At 42.2% G+C, this 18084-nt stretch overlaps 1 long non-coding RNA gene across 1 annotated transcript in view; it reads right to left on the minus strand.

The window, feature by feature from the left end:
• LOC138853503 (uncharacterized) overlaps nt 1–7336 on the minus strand; it is a 32448-nt gene extending 25112 nt beyond the window's left edge. The window contains exon 1 of the long non-coding RNA XR_011392678.1: nt 6921–7336. This is a non-coding gene — a long non-coding RNA (uncharacterized lncRNA). The remainder of the gene's footprint in view (nt 1–6920) is intronic.
• Nucleotides 7337–18084: the final 10748 nt, after the last annotated feature.

Genomic DNA, 18084 nt, shown 5'->3' on the forward strand with positions numbered 1-18084 from the left:
GTTGTAAATGCTGCAGTGAGGAGGTGGTTGGAGGCAGTGGAGATGTCCTGTCTAAGGGCAATGTGTGGTGTTAATATTATGCTGAGAATTCGAAGTGTGGAAATTAGGAGAAGGTGTAGAGTTAATAAAAGTATTAGTCAGAGGGCTGAAGAGGAGTTGTTTAGGTAGTTTGGTCATTTAAAGAGAATGGATCAAAGTAGAATGGCATGGAGAGTGTATAAATCTGTAGGGAAAGGAAGGCGGGGTAGGGGTTGTCCTCAAAAAGGTTGGAGGGAGGGGGTAAAGGAGGTTTTGTGGGCGAGGGGCTTGGACTTCCAGGCAGTGCATGAGCGTGTTAGATAGGAGTGAATGGAGATGAATGGTTTTTGGGACCTGACGAGCTGTTGGAGTGTGAGCATGGTAATATTTAGTGAAGGGATTCAGGGAAACATTATTTTTATATAGCTGGACTTGAGTTCTGGAAATGGGAAGTACAATGCCTGCACTTTAAAGGAGGGGTTTGGGAAACTTATTTTCTCAAACAACATGTCCTGTTATAAACGATTAGAAAAAGCTTAGGGCTGGCTTTTTATATCTTGTAATTTCATACTTGACATCTCAAAAACCCTCCTACCCCATATGGGGAGTAGGGGGATGATGGTAGGGTGGGGTTGACACCGACCACTAACCCAGTCTAAGGGTAACGGTGGACAGTAACACCTACGCTACTCTGCTTTGGTTGCTCCCTTGCAACATTGCACAGCTCCTGATGATGCACTGAGAAGTGTGAAAGTACTTGAGCTAAAGATTTCCACCCCCCTGTGGCTTGTCCTGCATATATGCATATATATATATATATATATATATATATATATATATATATATATATATATATATATATATATATATATATATATATATATATATATATAAAAACACCAGGAACTTATATGCAATACATGGGTTATGCTAGCTATGTTGCAATGACAATGAGATAAATCACTCTGCCCGACTTCCCAGGGCCATCCTAGGTAACTCACATGTTACAATGAATGTACTCACCTAGTTGTATTCACCTAGGTGAGGCTGCAGGGGTTGAGTCCTAGCTCCTGGCCCCACTTTATCAAACCTCTGCTTAAAGCTATGTATGGATCCTGCCTCCACTATATCACTTCCCAAACTATTCCACTTCCTGACTACTCTGTAGCTGAAGAAATACTTCCTAACATCTCTGTGATTCCAATATGGGCCTAACATACGTACGTATGTATGTATGTATGTATGGGTGTTTGTTCAGCTGTATGTAGATGAACCAAAACAAACACACATTACCATGTATAACTGTTATTACATATACCAGGTGCACACCCTACACTTTTTACAATGTATGACAACTGTTATCATGTACACCAAGTGCACACACTATGACAAGTGTTATCATGTACAACAAGTGCACACACTATGAAAAGTGTTATCACGTACAAGTGCACACACTATGACATGTGTTATCACCAGGGCTGGATTACCGCATAGGCAAACGAGGCATTTGCCTAGGGCCCCGCGCATTTGGGGGCCCCGCGGTCCAAGGGGTTCAGGGGTTCATCCAAGACTGCGCACATGGTGCAAGTGCAAAGGGGTCCCTACCTAAAAAATTCAAGTGTTTGGAGAGTAAAATTGATTTTTAAAAATTAATAAAAAAAAAAAATAAATAATGAAATAAAATAAAAATAAATAAACCTAACCATAGATGGCAACACTCAACACGCCTTTGTTTACATCAGAACAGCTGTGTTTTCCCGCTAATGGGTGAGTATGGGAGATTCCTCTCCAATTTTCTGTAGTAATTACACGTTATCTAGACTTGTACTGTGACAAATTAACTGAAGTGTTGTTGATAGACATTGATGTGTATGGATAAATGTTTGTTTTCGCCTCTAAATGTTAAGGGAGGTACCTGATAGGGTTACTTGACCAGCAAAGACGCATGGACCAGTAAAGACGCATTTTTGGTAAAAATACTATAAAGAAAATCCTAAAAATGCAAACTGACTTCCGTTTGTAGGTTTTAAAAGCACTTTGTCCTGTCTTTAAGTCTTTATCATTTCAATAACAGATCTCAATTGATTGATGTTCTACATCACTTCTGTCGCAAATGCTTAGTTTTCAAGTTGCGACGGAAGTGATGTAGAACATCAATTAATTTACTACATATTTCCCCAGAAACAAATAAGCCACATCAGAAAATCGTTGGTTGGGTGAAACTGAAAATTGTCCCTGCATTCTTTAATTCTCACGTCCTTATCTATGGTGGTACGCCATGTATCATGCAAAACATAATGATTACTTTAGTTATGAAAATGGTAATATAAATACCATTGTGCATTGTTCTTGGACTCAGTATGATTTCTGTTTAAGTAAATTGGAGATCAAGGAGGATGAATTAGTAAAATATTCGTAGCCCAAATCACTAACCTAATCTATGGTAAAAGTTCTGTATATGACTCCTTTCTGGTAACGTTTTGAATTTTTAGATGCGCAGCTAGAGGAAAAGGGGCTACAAGGGCCATATCTCCCCAATTGACAGAAAAAAAAATTAATAATTAAAAAATTAATAATTGATAATGAAAAATTTGTATTTGCATGATTACAGTGATACATCCTCATTATGGCATCTCGTGAACGTGATGTTGGACGTTCTTATGCGAGTGGGTCACAGAAAAGAAAGAAGAAAATTCAAGAAGAACAGAAAAAGAAAGATGAAGGAAGCTGCAGAAAGATCACAGACATGCTCACGAAAACAGTTTCTGATGTTACCAGTACAGTTGAATCTGCAGATACGTCAGATCATACAGGAAGCCCTCCCTCCATTATTTCTCAGCCAGCATCTACTTCTTTTGTGTCTCCTCTCAATGTCTCAACGGACATTTCATCCACAGGATTTGTCTTAAAAGATCCTGGCTCATGGCCAAATGTAATCCCAGATTCTCTACGTAATACTTTCATTGCAGAAAACTTCAGTCAAACTCTGAACAGTGACTTTAGGAAATGAGCAAGGATTTATGATGATGGAAGTCGTCGTTGTTTAAAGTCATCCATGTTTTATAGGAAGCTTGCAAATTCAGAAACTGTGAAAAGATCATGGATGGTATACTCTGAAAGCTCAGGAAAAGTGTACTGTTCAGCATGCAAGCTATTTTCTACCAAAGAAAATACCTTCACACAGGGGTTCAATGACTGGAAAAATTCCAAACGTTTCAAGAAACATGAAAACAGTACCACTCACAGGAGCTGCATTTTAGCCAGTTTATTTCATGCACAGAAAAAAGGCTTATTGGATTCTCATATGGAAAATCAAACTGAAAAAGAACGCACTTATTGGAGAAAAGTTCTAGAAAGAGTTGTTGCTGTTGTAAAATTCTTAACTCTAAGAGGACTTGCTTTCCGTGGAGAAAATGAGGTTTTTGGTTCGGAAAACAATGGCAATTTCCTAGGGATCATAGAACTGTTAGCACAATTCGTTCCATTCTTAGCAAATCATGTGTCACGCCTTGGGAATGCAGGAAGAGGCACTGTATCTTACATGTCATCTACTATATGCAATGAATTTATTGAACTGATGACTAAGAAGGTCCTCAATAACATCATAGCAGCTGTGAAAACTGCAAAATACTTTGCAATAAGTGTAGATTCAACACCAGATATTTCACATACAGATCAATTGACATTCATTGTTCGCTTTGTCGACTGCAGTGGTAAGCCTGTAGAGTGCTTTATAAAATTCATTCCTCTTTCAGGCCATGATGGAGAAACAATGATGAATTTAGTAGTACTGGATACTCTGCTTGAACATGATCTCTCTATTATGGATTGCCGTGGCCAGTGCTACGACAATGCAAGTAACATGTCGGGTAAATATAATGGATTGCAAGCCCGTATCAAGCAAATCAACCCACTTGCTGAATATGTGCCCTGCTCAGCACATTCTCTTAATCTTGTTGGGTCATGTGCTGCGGAGTGTTGTGTCGCTGCAGTTTCATTTTTTGGACTTTTACAAGCACTCTTTAATTTTTTCTCTGCTTCAACGCATCGGTGGAGTATACTCAAGTCAACCATTCATGGAGATGTCATCAAATCATTATCAACAATAAGATGGTCAGCACAGCATGATGCAACACATGCTTTGAAAGACAGCTTTGCTGAAATACGTTCTGCTTTGATCCAAATAGCAGAGGATGAAGACCAGACAGCAACTACAAGAAGCGAAGCAGCCAGCTTAGCATCAAATTTGGAAGATTTTGAATTGGCCTTACTCTGTGTGCTTTGGGACTGTATACTGGAACGGTTAAATGCCACGAACAAGACACTTCAGAAAATTGAAATTGAAATGGCTACTTGTGCTAACCTCTATGCAGGCTTAGTGGAATTTGTAAGCTCACTTCGCAATGATGAAGCTTTTGAAATGTTTGAAGAGAAAGCTAAACTGCTGGTGAAAGACTACAGTTACCGGGCTGATCATCAGTGGTCAAGGAAGAGGAAACGCAATTTTGAAGAGCCAGACAATGAAATTGTGTTGCTACCAAGGCAGAAATGTAAGACAGCTACATACTTCGTCATTCTGGATTCACTGATTACAGAATTGGTGAAAAGAAAAGAAATCTACCAGAATCTCAATGACAAGTTTGGATTTCTGTTCAAAATTACTACTATGCCAGATGCAGAATTGAGAGAAGCTGCATTAAAGTTGCAACAACACCTTTCAGCAGATGTTCAGGACACATTTGTTGAAGAAATAGTTCATTTTTCTGGGTATATGAATCAGATTAAAGCTCCACCTGAAAAATGTGTGCCCTCAGCTGCTTTGAAACATTTAAGAAATGCAGGTATCTCAGAAACCTTCCCTAATGTTGACATAGTGTATCGCCTTTACCTAACACTTCCAGCTACTAATTGTGAAGGAGAACGTTCATTTTCTGCTTTGAAAAGAGTGAAAAACCAGCTCCGTTCAACAATGAGCCAAGACAAATTGTGTAACCTAGCCTTGTTGACCATTGAGTCTGATCTAACAAGAAATATTGATTTTCAGAATATAATTGATGATTTTGCCAATATGAAATCCAGAAAAAAGTTTATTTAAGAAGTGCCTGTGAATATAAACAATTCTTTACTTTCTTGAGTTTATATGAAAAGATAGTCTTATGCATGATGCAATGATAATAATGGTCAGTGATTTATAAAGGGAATAATAGTGCTGTAGTGGTTATGCTGAATATAATAGGTACATGATGTCACTACTTTAATAGCCTAATCTAGTAATACTATGCTGTCTTGAGTTTATTCTCTTTAAAATGCATGATTTAACAAGATAGTTATAATGGCTGTTGGTAAATGGTTTTGGTTGTCTTGATGTACTTTCCCTATTAAATTTAATCTAAATAGCCAGAATGTATTAATTAGACCTTAAACAGGCTCACATCGACCCCCCCCCACCCCCAAGCTGGAAGGGGTCGCTTCGCTTACCCGTAACTCAAAGGGGCCCCGCCAATCTGAATAGCCTTGGGCCCGGAGACTTCTTAATCCGGCCCTGGGTATCACGTACAAGTGCACACACTATGACAAGTGTTATCACGTACACCAAGTGCACACACTATGACAAGTGTTATCACGTACAAGTGCACACACTATGACAAGTGTTATCACATACAAGTGCATATACTATAAACAATGTTATCACATACAAGTGCACACACTATGACAAGTGTTATCATGTACACCAAGTGCACACACTATGACAGGTGTTATCACATACAACAAGTGCACACACTATGACAAGTGTTATGACGTACACCAAGTGCACAAATTATGACAAGTGTTATCACATACACCAAGTACACACACTATGACAAGTGTTATGAAGTACACCAAGTGCACACACTATGACAAGTGTTATCACATACACCAAGTACACAAACTATGACAAGTGTTATCACATACAACAAGTGCACACACTATGACAAGTGTTGTCACATACAAGTGCACACACTATGACAAGTGTTACCACGTACAAGTGCACATGCTATGACAAGCGTTATCACGTACAAGTACACACACCGACAAGTGTTATCACGTACAACAAGTACACACACTATGACAAGTGTCATCACGTATAACAAGTACACACACTATGACAAGTGTTATCACGTATAACAAGTACACACACTATGACAAGTGTCATCACGTATAACAAGTACACACACTATGACAAGTGTCATCACGTATAACAAGTACACACACTATGACAAGTGTCATCACGTATAACAAGTACACACACTATGACAAGTGTCATCACGTATAACAAGTACACACACTATGACAAGTGTCATCACGTATAACAAGTACACGCACTATGACAAGTGTCATCACGTATAACAAGTACACACACTATGACAAGTGTCATCACGTATAACAAGTACACACACTATGACAAGTGTTATCACGTATAACAAGTACACTATGACAAGTGTCATCACGTATAACAAGTACACACACCATGACAAGTGTTATCACGTACAAGTGCACACACTATGACAAGTGTTATCACATACAACAAGTACACACACCATGACAAGTGTTATCACATACAACAAGTACACACACCATGACAAGTGTCATCACGTATAACAAGTACACACACTATGACAAGTGTTATCACATACAACAACTACACACACCATGACAAGTGTTATCACGTACAACAAGTACACACACTATGACAAGTGTCATCACGTATAACAAGTACACACACTATGACAAGTGTTATCACGTACAAGTACACACACCATGACAAGTGTTATCACGTACACCAAGTACACACCATGACCAGTGTCATCACGTACACCAAGTACACACACTATCACTTAGAATACACTTCTGCTGATACTAACTTAATATATAAATCACACACGATAGTATCCTTAGGTCTCTTCTATATGAGAGAAACACCGGAGTCAGCTGGTGGTGTTACTGCAGCCAGACGACCAATGTCAGCGGCGCCATCTGTCGCCGACACTTTAACCAGGCCTTTTAAAGCCTGGCGCCAGAAAAATAAAACTTTTCTTCAGTTCTGGCGCGCCTAGAGGCATCAACCGGTTTTGTACACAATTTCTAGAATTTAGCAAGCTGTGAAGGTAGGAACACTTATTCCACCGTAATATAATAACCAGCGGCGTCGTACAGGGGGGGGGGTGCCCCCGGGTGGCACCATAGAGCTTCTGAAGGTGACACTAATAAGTAATGCACAAAATATTTCTGCAGTAACATAAGAGAAGAATCCTTCGTTTCTATATTGCCTAGTATATGATTACAGAGTACAAATACACCTATATAGGGAAAATAGTTTATTCTAATGTTGTGATACATGATTTTGCAGGATTGAAGGCAGATTCACTGAGATGTTACCTGTACTCAAGGTTAAATCAGAACTAGTGTTTCTCTGATATTCCAATGTTTTTCTTTATTTTTCAATTTTTTCAGTGAATAAATGTAGGATCTGTTGGCTGTACTCAAAGTGGTATTTGAGTTTATGTTTCCTCAGTATTACTACGATTATTTATTTTATTATTAATAAAGTTGAAAAGTATTCTCCTGTTTGTTTTATGGCCCTTAAACGTTATCATTGTTAACCATTAGTCACCGAGCATACAGTAGTGACGTAACTGAAGTTTACTACCCCCCCCATTCCCCCACCCTTGGATTTCATGGGGGTGACACCAAGATGCCGCCCTGGGTGACACCAACCCTAGCGACGCCACTGATACTACTACCAGCCCACTGCTGCCTGCTGGCTACCCACCTTCCTCGTACATTCTTCAGCCATATTAGGCCTACGTTGGTACTGATGCTCGCACTTTCCTGGGTCAGCAAAATCCGTCTTTACTGGATACTATGGTAAAGACGAAGAGTTGAGAGTTCAGGAGAATAGGGGGGATGAAGGAAGCACATTCACCTCTCTTCACGTAGTCAATATGGGTGAAAGTCACAAGCAGGTGATGTAGTGCCTCTCAAGGTCATTGACTGAGCCAGAGTTCTCAAGAGTTACCAAATACTTTAATACTCATGCAAATAGTTCAAATCAAATCAAATCAAGTTTATTCTCTATAGAGATTACAATGCGGAGTTTACATATTATAGGATATTGTGTGGTTTACATATAAAATACTAATTACAGAGAGGGCCACTATCACACCTAGCATGACTAGGCATTTCGGGCAGACCTTGACACTGCTAGCACACGTGATTTGGAATGACAGACGAATTTTACTGTGTGCACACCTGGGTTACCAACTCACGTAGAACTGCAGAGCCGTCGTACTCCTCAGTTTGGTAAAGGGATGAGCTGTGCGGTATTCAGAGGCATGAGTAACAGTGGACTAGCAAAATTCGCCTCTACAGTGTACGTTGATGGAGGCGAATGGCTGAGGTCAAATGAAAAGAAGAGGGGTAACAGAGGCCTGTGAGGGTCTTTTGAAACGGAAAACTATTTCCAGTGTTTCAATAAGTATAACACTAGTCATAACTCACACATAAGAGTTCTCACAACACTGTACTAGCTGTCATCCAACAGTATGAGTTTTTATGGTGACTTATCAGTCGGGAGAAATGAGTAGGCCTGCAAATTAATATCAACCCCCCCCCCAATACACGTTATGGAAAATTTATAAGGGGTTACCTGTATGTACCTCAACATTACATACATACAAATAATCTCATTGGGAGACAACAACCATATTTTTTACCGTAGTCACCCTGTGTAGGCATGTGAGAAAACTTAGCCACCCCTGGTCACTGCAGGTGGTTCCTTCGACCTCGCAAGCTTACCCATATCTATCCGAGACCACCAGTAAGATAAGATAAGATAAGATTTCGTTCGGATTTTTAACCCCGGAGGGTTAGCCACCCAGGATAACCCAAGAAAGTCAGTGCGTCATCGAGGACTGTCTAACTTATTTCCATTGGGGTCCTTAATCTTGTCCCCCAGGATGCACTGTGAGGGAAAAGTTCAATAGATAGGAGTAGCGAGGGAGTATATAGTAACAATAGTTTCATTGTCGGCTACTTGTTAAGGCAGGGTAAGTCAAGCTCCCACTATTCCCGCCTTTTTCCCCCTCCCCAAAAGTGACAGTTTGCTTGCCGGCTGCTTGTTAAGGTAGGGTCAATCTAGCTCCCCCTATCCCTTCCCCTCCTTCTTCCCCCCCCCACCGAAAGGTGACCTGTGGGGCTCCGGTCCAAACAGTAATCACTAGACTCTCAGCTCCCAGCACTACTGTAAGTACATGTCTGCCTTGTATTCTAGTGGATTTATTGGTTGAAAGCTTCACTTTTGACCAATAATAAACTTAGTCCTTTCAGTCTTGCTCTAAGTTGACTGTTGTAATAATCACCACATCTTTTAGGTATTGTACTTATCATGGAGAGTGATTTCTTAAGCAGTGGGTAACCTGTATATCTTTCCAGCTTGGATGACAGAGAGGGTCACCTGCCAATCAACGAGTAGAATTGATGGAGATGGACTAACGTCCTGAGACTTCCCCTTTTTGGATTTAATTACCTGTGCACCTGTATGAAATTGCAGGATGTAACCCCTCATCATTGCAGCGGTAAAGAACCTGCTTTCCTGTCATCGATATTAAACTAAAGTGTGTGTGTGTGTGTGTGTGTGTGTGTGTGTGTGTGTGTGTGTGTGTGTGTGTGGTGTGTGTGACTCAACAATCAATATTTGCACCAATAACTCATTACAGTTGTGACCGGGTGTGGAAGTGTGAATTGCTCATTACTCTATAATTTGTTCATGATTGTAGCCAAAGTATAAACGTAAGTAACCATTCTACAGAATTCATTACCTTTGTAACTTGTGAGCTCATTACCTTTGTACCTAGTTCAGCTATCAAAACTTTGGGGGCCCAGTCCCTGGACCCATTACGTACCTCTGTAATCTGTAAATACCTTTGTAACTTGTCATGATTGTGACCAGACTTACCTGGAGTTCATTACCTTTGTAAATTGTGAGTTCATTACCTTTGTAAATTGTGAGTTCATTATTTATTTATTTATTTATTTATTTATTTCCAATTTGTGCACACATACAGAGGTACAAAAAAAAATACAGATAAGAACAGTATGCCAAAGCCACTTATACTATGCATAGCATTACGGGCTGGCTTAAAATTAACTTAAGATTAACTAAGCAATGATTATTATTATTATTATAATCAAAAAGAAGCGCTAAGCCACAAGGACTATACAGCGCTGCTACTAAGCAATGATGAAATCAGTGATAAAACATTAATGTAAATTGTGAGTTCATTACCTCTGTAACTTGCTCAGCTATCAAAACTTTGGAGTCCAGTCCCTGGACCAATTATGTACCTCTGTAATCTTTTGACTACCGCCCACAGGATGGGTATTGGGTGCATAATAAACATATTAAACTAACTAAAACTGTCATCGGGATAGAATACTCATGGCTATACTGTGGAGAACGAACTGGTGGGTTGCAACCAACACCTGCGACCCCCCCCCCATCATCAGCAACTGCTACGATTTCAACAACACTCAGTGTCACCAACACCAGACACCCCTATATATATTAGCGTTGAGTTCAAATGTTATTTTATTCATTTCATTTTTCATTTTTCTTTCAAATAGGATATACCTTTCATGTTTTATTGTTTTATGTTTGCTTTAATAAATAATAAAGTGTTTATCTTTGTGAATTATTATTTCTTTTTCTATTCATTAATTTTCCTGAGGAGGAGCCAGCCTTGGTAATACTGTCTGAAGTTGTTACAGGGCTGAGTAAGCCTTCACAAGTGGCGACCTTGCCAGGATCAACTCGACGGAATCAAGATTCAACTCCATCTCGAATTTACCATTGGAACTTCAATGCCGCATACCACAGACGGTTACCACCAGCCATGAGTGATCATTCTCTATGGTAGGACTACAGTACAGATATTTAAAAGATTTGGTGATTGTTATAGTCTCAATTTATTGTAAGTCAAGTCAAGGCAGGAATACTAGTTAATTCTGCCATCTATTTTTGTGTGAGCTTGAAACGCTTTGGAGGATTAGACTCTAGGGACCCGATATTTTCCAGTGACAATTTGTTTCATTGAGCTCTTTATTTTATCAAGGGAACTGTCGTTGGACACTCTTGATTTGTTGGTGAGAAGATTGGATGGTCAAGTGACCCCATTCTACTTACTGTTTGCTCGAAGCCGGCATAGAACCCTTCATTTTAATTAATACATATTGTTTAATTGAAGTAGGGATCGAGCCCTCTGATTTATTTGCAGTTTGAGCGGAGCAGGAATTGAACCCTCCGTTTTGGTTAATACCCGTTTCATTTTCCCCTGGTAGTTTAAGTTATTCTTGCAAATATGGAGGAATACCAGTTTTGGATGAATGCTGGAAGTAAGTTAGGAATAACAGGGAAAAATTTAGAATCTTTCATTAGTGCTAAGATCCAGGAAAGACTTGAAAGAGAGAGAATTGAGAGAGAAGAAAGACAGTTAGAAAGGGAAAGAGAAGAGAAAAAGGAGAGAGAGAGAATTGAGAGAGAAATCCAAGAAAGACAGAAAGAGAGAGGGAAGACAAAAAGGAGCGTGATAGACTTGATCGTGAGGAGAGAGCTAGAGTACGTGAGGAACAAGCTAAGATATGTGAGGAGCAGGTAAAATTAAGAGAACTTGAGGAAAGAGCAAAGGATAGAGAAGTTGAGGAAAAAGCTAGAGAACATGAGTTAATAGAGAGAGAAAAGGATCGCGAGCTCGAAAAATCTCGCCTTGAATTAGAGAATAAAAAGTTAACTTTTACACAACAACAATTAGAGGAAGGAGTAATGGAACAACGTGCAGTCAGTACACATATTCCAACACCTAATTTACCTCCCTTCACAGAGGGGGAAGACATAACTTCATACATTATCAGGTTTGAAAATACTGCTACCCTCTGTGAATGGCCTGCTGACACCTGGGCTACCAGGTTAGGAATGTTATTTTCTGGTACAGCCTTGAATATCTATGCAACTTTGTCGCAGGATATCATATGTAATTATAACCTACTGAAGAAGGCAATCCTTAAAGCATATCAAAAAAACACTAATTCTTACAGGAAAGATTTCAGGTATGCCACCTTGCAGCCTGGCCAGAACTTTCAGCAGTTACAGGTTACACTCTTTCGTTTGTTCGACTTTTGGATAGAGAGTTCAGGAATTGATCGCAGTTATGAATCTCTTAGAGACTTCATGGTTGCTGACCAGTTCCTGACAGCTCTTCCCCATCAGATACGAACATTCATCAGAGAACGTAACCTGATTAAAGCTGAGGAAGTTGCTGAGGCTGCTGACCTGTATGCTGAGGCTCAGAATTCCTATAAAGGCCTAAAGGGATCGAACCCTAAGGGCAAGGGTTCATCAGACCTTAAGAAATCAAAGTCTCTAGTGGAAAGTAAAATAACTTCTTTTATTCCTGTTTGTCATTTGTGTGGTGTTAAGGGACATAAACGTCCAGATTGTCCTTCTAAGAAGGTCCAAAAAGTTGGAAGACCAAACACCCTTCTGTTCAGGAACAGTTAATGGACTTAATGTGTCTACCATTTTACGAGACACTGGATGCACATGTATAGTCATTTCTGATAAGCTGTTCCCTAATCTTAGAGAAACTCATTCCTCTGCTATACTTTCAGACCTCTTCAAGGGGGGCTCCTTGGCGTGGTGAAGAGGCTCTTGGTCTGAGGAATTAGACCTATCGGTCTTCTTCCTCAGACCGAACCTAATTACCCCCCAATCTCCCCTCCCCTATCCCATCCTCCCCATCCTCCCCTTTTTCATTTCCTCCTCCTCCTCCCCACTCCTCCCTTTTGCCCTTCCTCTTTTTGTCCTTTGGGATTTCTCCCACAGACGCGCTAGTTCCTAGGTAGGAGAAAGGATACCGGGGTCGATCCCATTCCGTTGAGGTTCTTAGCGGTGGCGTAGTTTGCCGTGGAATCTGGATCGCCTGGGGATGTCCCGATCCCTCTCCGGTATCCCGGAGTAGCTTTGGGTGTCTTTCGGGCGACGAGTGTATCTCTGGAAGCCACCTTTCGGATTCCGGGGGTGGTGGCCTAAGGAGGTATGCTTTGTGGCGGATATCCGGCCGCCCTCTCTTTTGTCCACCGAGGTAGCTCGGCAGATGTGAGGTTGCTATCCCGGATTGTTAGTTTACTAGCATGATGGGTAGGGTATGGCACGGGTTCCATGCTGCATCTGCGCTACTTGCGGTGCTGAGGTCCTCTTGGGTGCGGAGGGAGATTTCTGGCCCTTTCATTCCTCCTAGGACCTATCCCTCCCCGGTCCCCCCTTTTTTTTTTCTTTTTTTTATTTTTATTTTCTTTTCTTCTTTCTTTTTTTTTCTTAAAAACAAAAAGAAAGAAGTAACCTAACCATGGCAGCCCTAGTCCATGAACCTGGTACCCCCGGGCCCCTTCTTGATACCACACCCCGTTCTGACCCCGCCTCGTCTTTGGACCACTCTTCAGACATTCCTCATGCCTCTGTACCTATTGCCGGTGCTGTTTCCTCACCCGCTTCAGGTACTGAGGCCTCGACTGACTCCTTCGACTTATCGGACCTTTGCTCTCCTCTGACTATGCTTCCGGCCTCTCCCTCTACGGTGCGGCAATTTTCAAATCGCCGACCCATTCCACGTCGGACCAACTCTGATCCCACGCCTAAACGTCAACGACAATTACCTGCTGATGATACTTCTCCACCTTCTCGTTCTTCTCAGAAACGATTGACACGTCCTTCACTACCTTTCCACGCTCAGTTTCAGACTGAACAGTGGACTAAATTCTTCACTTTACGACCAACTTCCTCTACTGCCTATCTTTCTGACCATAGTATTGGCAAGGCACTCCTACGCCATGTTGGTAAAGATATTTCTTTTCATGCTCTTAAGAGCGGTACGCGCATCATTACCATACAGAATGCTACCCAGGCTCATGAGCTCTCTCGTCTTTCCCATATCGATACTGTTCCTGTCACTCTTGAAAAACATCATTCCCTCAATTCTTGTAGTGGTACCATCATTCTGCCCCATACCATAGTTCAACAAAATTTCCAGACATGTGGCACCGACATTCTAGAACAGCTGGAACTCCAAGATCTCCCAATCCTCAAGGTAGACACTTACGTTCTTCCTGCCCGTGGGCGGAGACGATACCCTAGCAATGTGGCTCGTTTAACTTTTGACAGCCGAGAACTCCCATCCTCAGTTTATATAGCAGGACATCGGTTACAAGTTCGAAAGGTGATCCCTACACCACAACAGTGTAGAAATTGCTGGCGATTTGGCCATCCAGCGAAATATTGCAGATCTATCGCCGAATGCCCAGTCTGTGGTGCCGATGACCATTCTAATACGTCTTGCAATCGGTCTCCCTCTTGCCTTAACTGTCATGCTCACCCTTCGTACTCTCGCCGTTGTCAGGTCTATTTAAACGAGCGGGAAATCCGTTACCTCAAAGAGACAGAAGGTCTCCCTTATGCCATGGCAGTTTCTCATCTCCGCCTCCAAGGGAGACTCCCACGTGTTTCTTATTCCCGTGTTTCAAAACGTCCCCCCACTTCTAGTATCCCATCTTCTACACCCACCTCTGTGGTTACCTCTCCCATAATCACTCCTGTATCTAATCCTTTTGCTGTCCTCGGCTCAGACGTCCCTACTTCAACACCTCAGTCTAATCTCACTTCTTCGAGTTCTCTCTCACAAGCCTCAGTATCGACGAGACCTCGTACGACACCTCCTCCCAATCGTCCCTCTACTTCTCAAAAGTCAAAAAAAGGTCCGGTAACACCTTCTACCCATCTTCCACCTCCTCATTTTACCCTCCCTGTCTCTGTCCCTAGTTCTTCCCCTCTCACTGGCTCAGTTACAAGTGCAGAGGTTCACCCTCCTCCTCGTAATGTACCTTCCTCCCCTGTTCCCTCCCAAGTTTCTTCCTCTTCTGCCACCTCCCAGGTTCCTGCCTCTTCTGTCCCCTGCCACGCTTCTCCAGTTCCCTCCACCCTTTCGCCCCCCCCTACCTTGGTACAGTCCAATACAGTTCCAATCTTTACTCATCCTCCCCCTACCATTCCCAATATTGTCTCCCATACGACATCTCTGAATTCCGAAACACTTGAAGCAATCTCTGAATATATTGCAGAGACCAAACCATCAATGGACACTGATCCACCTTCCGCTCTTTCTCTCTCCTCTGCTCCATCTGCGCAACTCCTTTCTTCACAGCGCACCGTTCCTTCGCTGCTTGAACATTTTCCACTGCCTCCGCATGTGGACTTTTCTAACCCTTCTAGTCCGTAGGAACCCTTACCTGTGGATTTCAAGTATCTTTATCATTGCCAATCATGGCCTATTTACAGTGGAATATACGAGGCCTCAGGGGTAATCGGGGTGAGCTTCAGATGTTACTCTCCCAGTTTGCCCCTGTTGGTGTTTGCTTACAGGAACCAAAATTACACTCTGCTGTTATTTCTCACATCTCAGGCTATAATTTATTGTATTCTTCAGATCCTTTTCCTGATGGGACCTTTAATGAAAGTGCCCTTCTTCTCCGCACTGATATTCCGTACCATCAGCTATTTGTTCATACTTCGCTGCATTACACAGCAGCCCGTATCCACTTACATAGGTGGTATATGCTCTGTTCTTTATATCTCTCTCCTTCTCGGGCATTATCTATTCCGGATTTTGCCTTCCTTGTTTCGTCATTACCGCCACCGATTCTGTTACTTGGTGATTTTAATGCCCACCATTTCCTCTGGGGGGGGGGTCTCACTGTGATTCCCGTGGAATTCAGTTAGAGGCTTTTCTTGCCACCCACCCCCTCCATGTTTTAAATACAGGTACTCACACCCATTTTGATCCTCGGACTCATACTCTCTCTTGCATCGATCTCTCAGTTTGCTCTTCCTCTGCCGCATTAGACTTCACTTGGTCTGTTCTCCCGGACTTACATGACAGTGATCATTTCCCAATCATTCTTACTTCCCCTTCATATTCGCCACCTCTTCGCACCCCACGCTGGCAATTTAATCGGGCAAATTGGAACCTTTACTCACACCTAACTGTTTTTAAAGAGGTTCCTTCTTCGTCCTCCATCGATGAGCTTTTACACCTCTTCTCGTCCTCCGTTTTCACCGCAGCTTCTCATTCTATACCCCAAACTTCGGGCAGGCATTCTCAGAAATGCGTGCCTTGGTGGTCTCCTGCTTGTGCTCGTGCAGTACGTTTGAAACGCGCTGCATGGGGCAGGTACCGGTACAATAGAACCACAGAGCGACTCCTTGATTTTAAACAGAAGTGTGCGATCGCTCGCCGTGTCATCCGTGACGCTAAACGCACTTGCTGGCGAGATTATGTCTCCACCATCACCTCTGCTTCCTCTATGAGTGCAGTCTGGAAAAAAGTACGAAAACTGAGTGGTAAATATTCTCCTGACCCGGCTCCTGTTCTGCGGGTTGCCGGTGTTGATATAGCAAACCCACTAGATGTTGCCAATGAAATTGGCAATCATCTGGTCTGTATTTCTCAGGGACTCCATCTATGCCCCTCATTTCTTTCCTCAAAGTCTGCCAGAGAGTTAGCACCCTTGGACTTTTCTTCTCTCAGAGAAGAACAGTATAATGTGCCTTTTACACTTCAAGAACTGGAGGCAACACTCTCAGCTTGTCGATCATCGGCAGCTGGGCCCGACGACATTCATATTCGTATGCTACAACATTTACATCAGTCAGCCCTTGCAGTCCTATTACGCCTTTACAATCTTATTTGGTCACAAGGAGTTCTTCCACAGCTGTGGAAATCCGCCATTGTTCTCCCTTTCCGCAAACCAGGCACTACGGGACATGAAACCTCCCACTATCGTCCCATTGCTCTTACCAGTGCAGTTTGCAAAGTAATGGAACGCCTAGTAAATAGACGTTTAGTGTGGTATTTAGAGACACACAACAGTCTCTCCACTCGTCAATAAAGCTTTCGTAAGGGACGTTCTACCATAGACCCCTTACTACGCTTGGATACGTATGTTCGTAATGCCTTTGCAAATAACCACTCAGTTATTGCCATATTTTTTGACCTTGAGAAGGCATATGACACAACTTGGAGGTATAATATTTTAGCCCAAGCCCACTCCTTAGGCCTTCGAGGCAATCTACCATCCTTCCTTAAGAACTCTTTAACTGACAGGCATTTCCGTGTTCGGGTTAATAATGTGCTCTCCCCGGACTTTGTCCAAGCTGAAGGTGTCCCCCAGGGATGTGTTCTGAGCACAACACTTTTTCTCCTTGCTATTAATGATTTGGCCTCTAGTCTTCCATCAAATATTTGGTCATCACTCTATGTTGATGACTTTGCTATTGCCTGTGCAGGTCCTGACTGTCACCTCCTTACAGTTTCTCTCCAACATGCAGTCGACCGTGTTTCCAATTGGGCCACCACACGTGGGTTTAAATTTTCCAGCACTAAAACCCACCAAATCACTTTCACTAGACGCTCTGTCATCTCCGATCATCCTTTGTACCTCTATGGCTCCCGTATCCCTGAACGTGATACAGTCAAGTTTCTGGGCCTCCTCTTTGATCGTAGGTTATCCTGGAAACCTCACATTACCTCTCTGAAGGCAACTTGTCACAGCCGGCTGAACCTTCTTAAAACCCTTGCCCATCTTTCGTGGGGAGCTGATCGTCGAACCCTCCTTCGCCTACATTCCACCCTTATTTTATCGAAACTTGATTATGGTGACCAGATCTATTCAGCGGCATCTCCTGCTACTCTCTCTAGCATTAACCCCATTCATCACCAAGGATTACGTTTATGCCTTGGTGCTTTCCGCTCTTCCCCTGTCGAGAGCCTCTATGCAGAAGCGAACGTTCCATCCTTATCCGATCGCCGTGATGCCCATTGCCTGCGCTACTATGTACGCTCTCATGATCTCCGCAATCCTTCCATTTATAGAATGGTCACTGATATTAGTAGACATTCTTTATTTGTTCGCCGCCCCTGTTTA

Source organism: Cherax quadricarinatus, chromosome 32, assembly GCF_038502225.1.
Source record: "Cherax quadricarinatus isolate ZL_2023a chromosome 32, ASM3850222v1, whole genome shotgun sequence".
Taxonomy (NCBI): Eukaryota; Metazoa; Arthropoda; class Malacostraca; order Decapoda; family Parastacidae; genus Cherax; species Cherax quadricarinatus.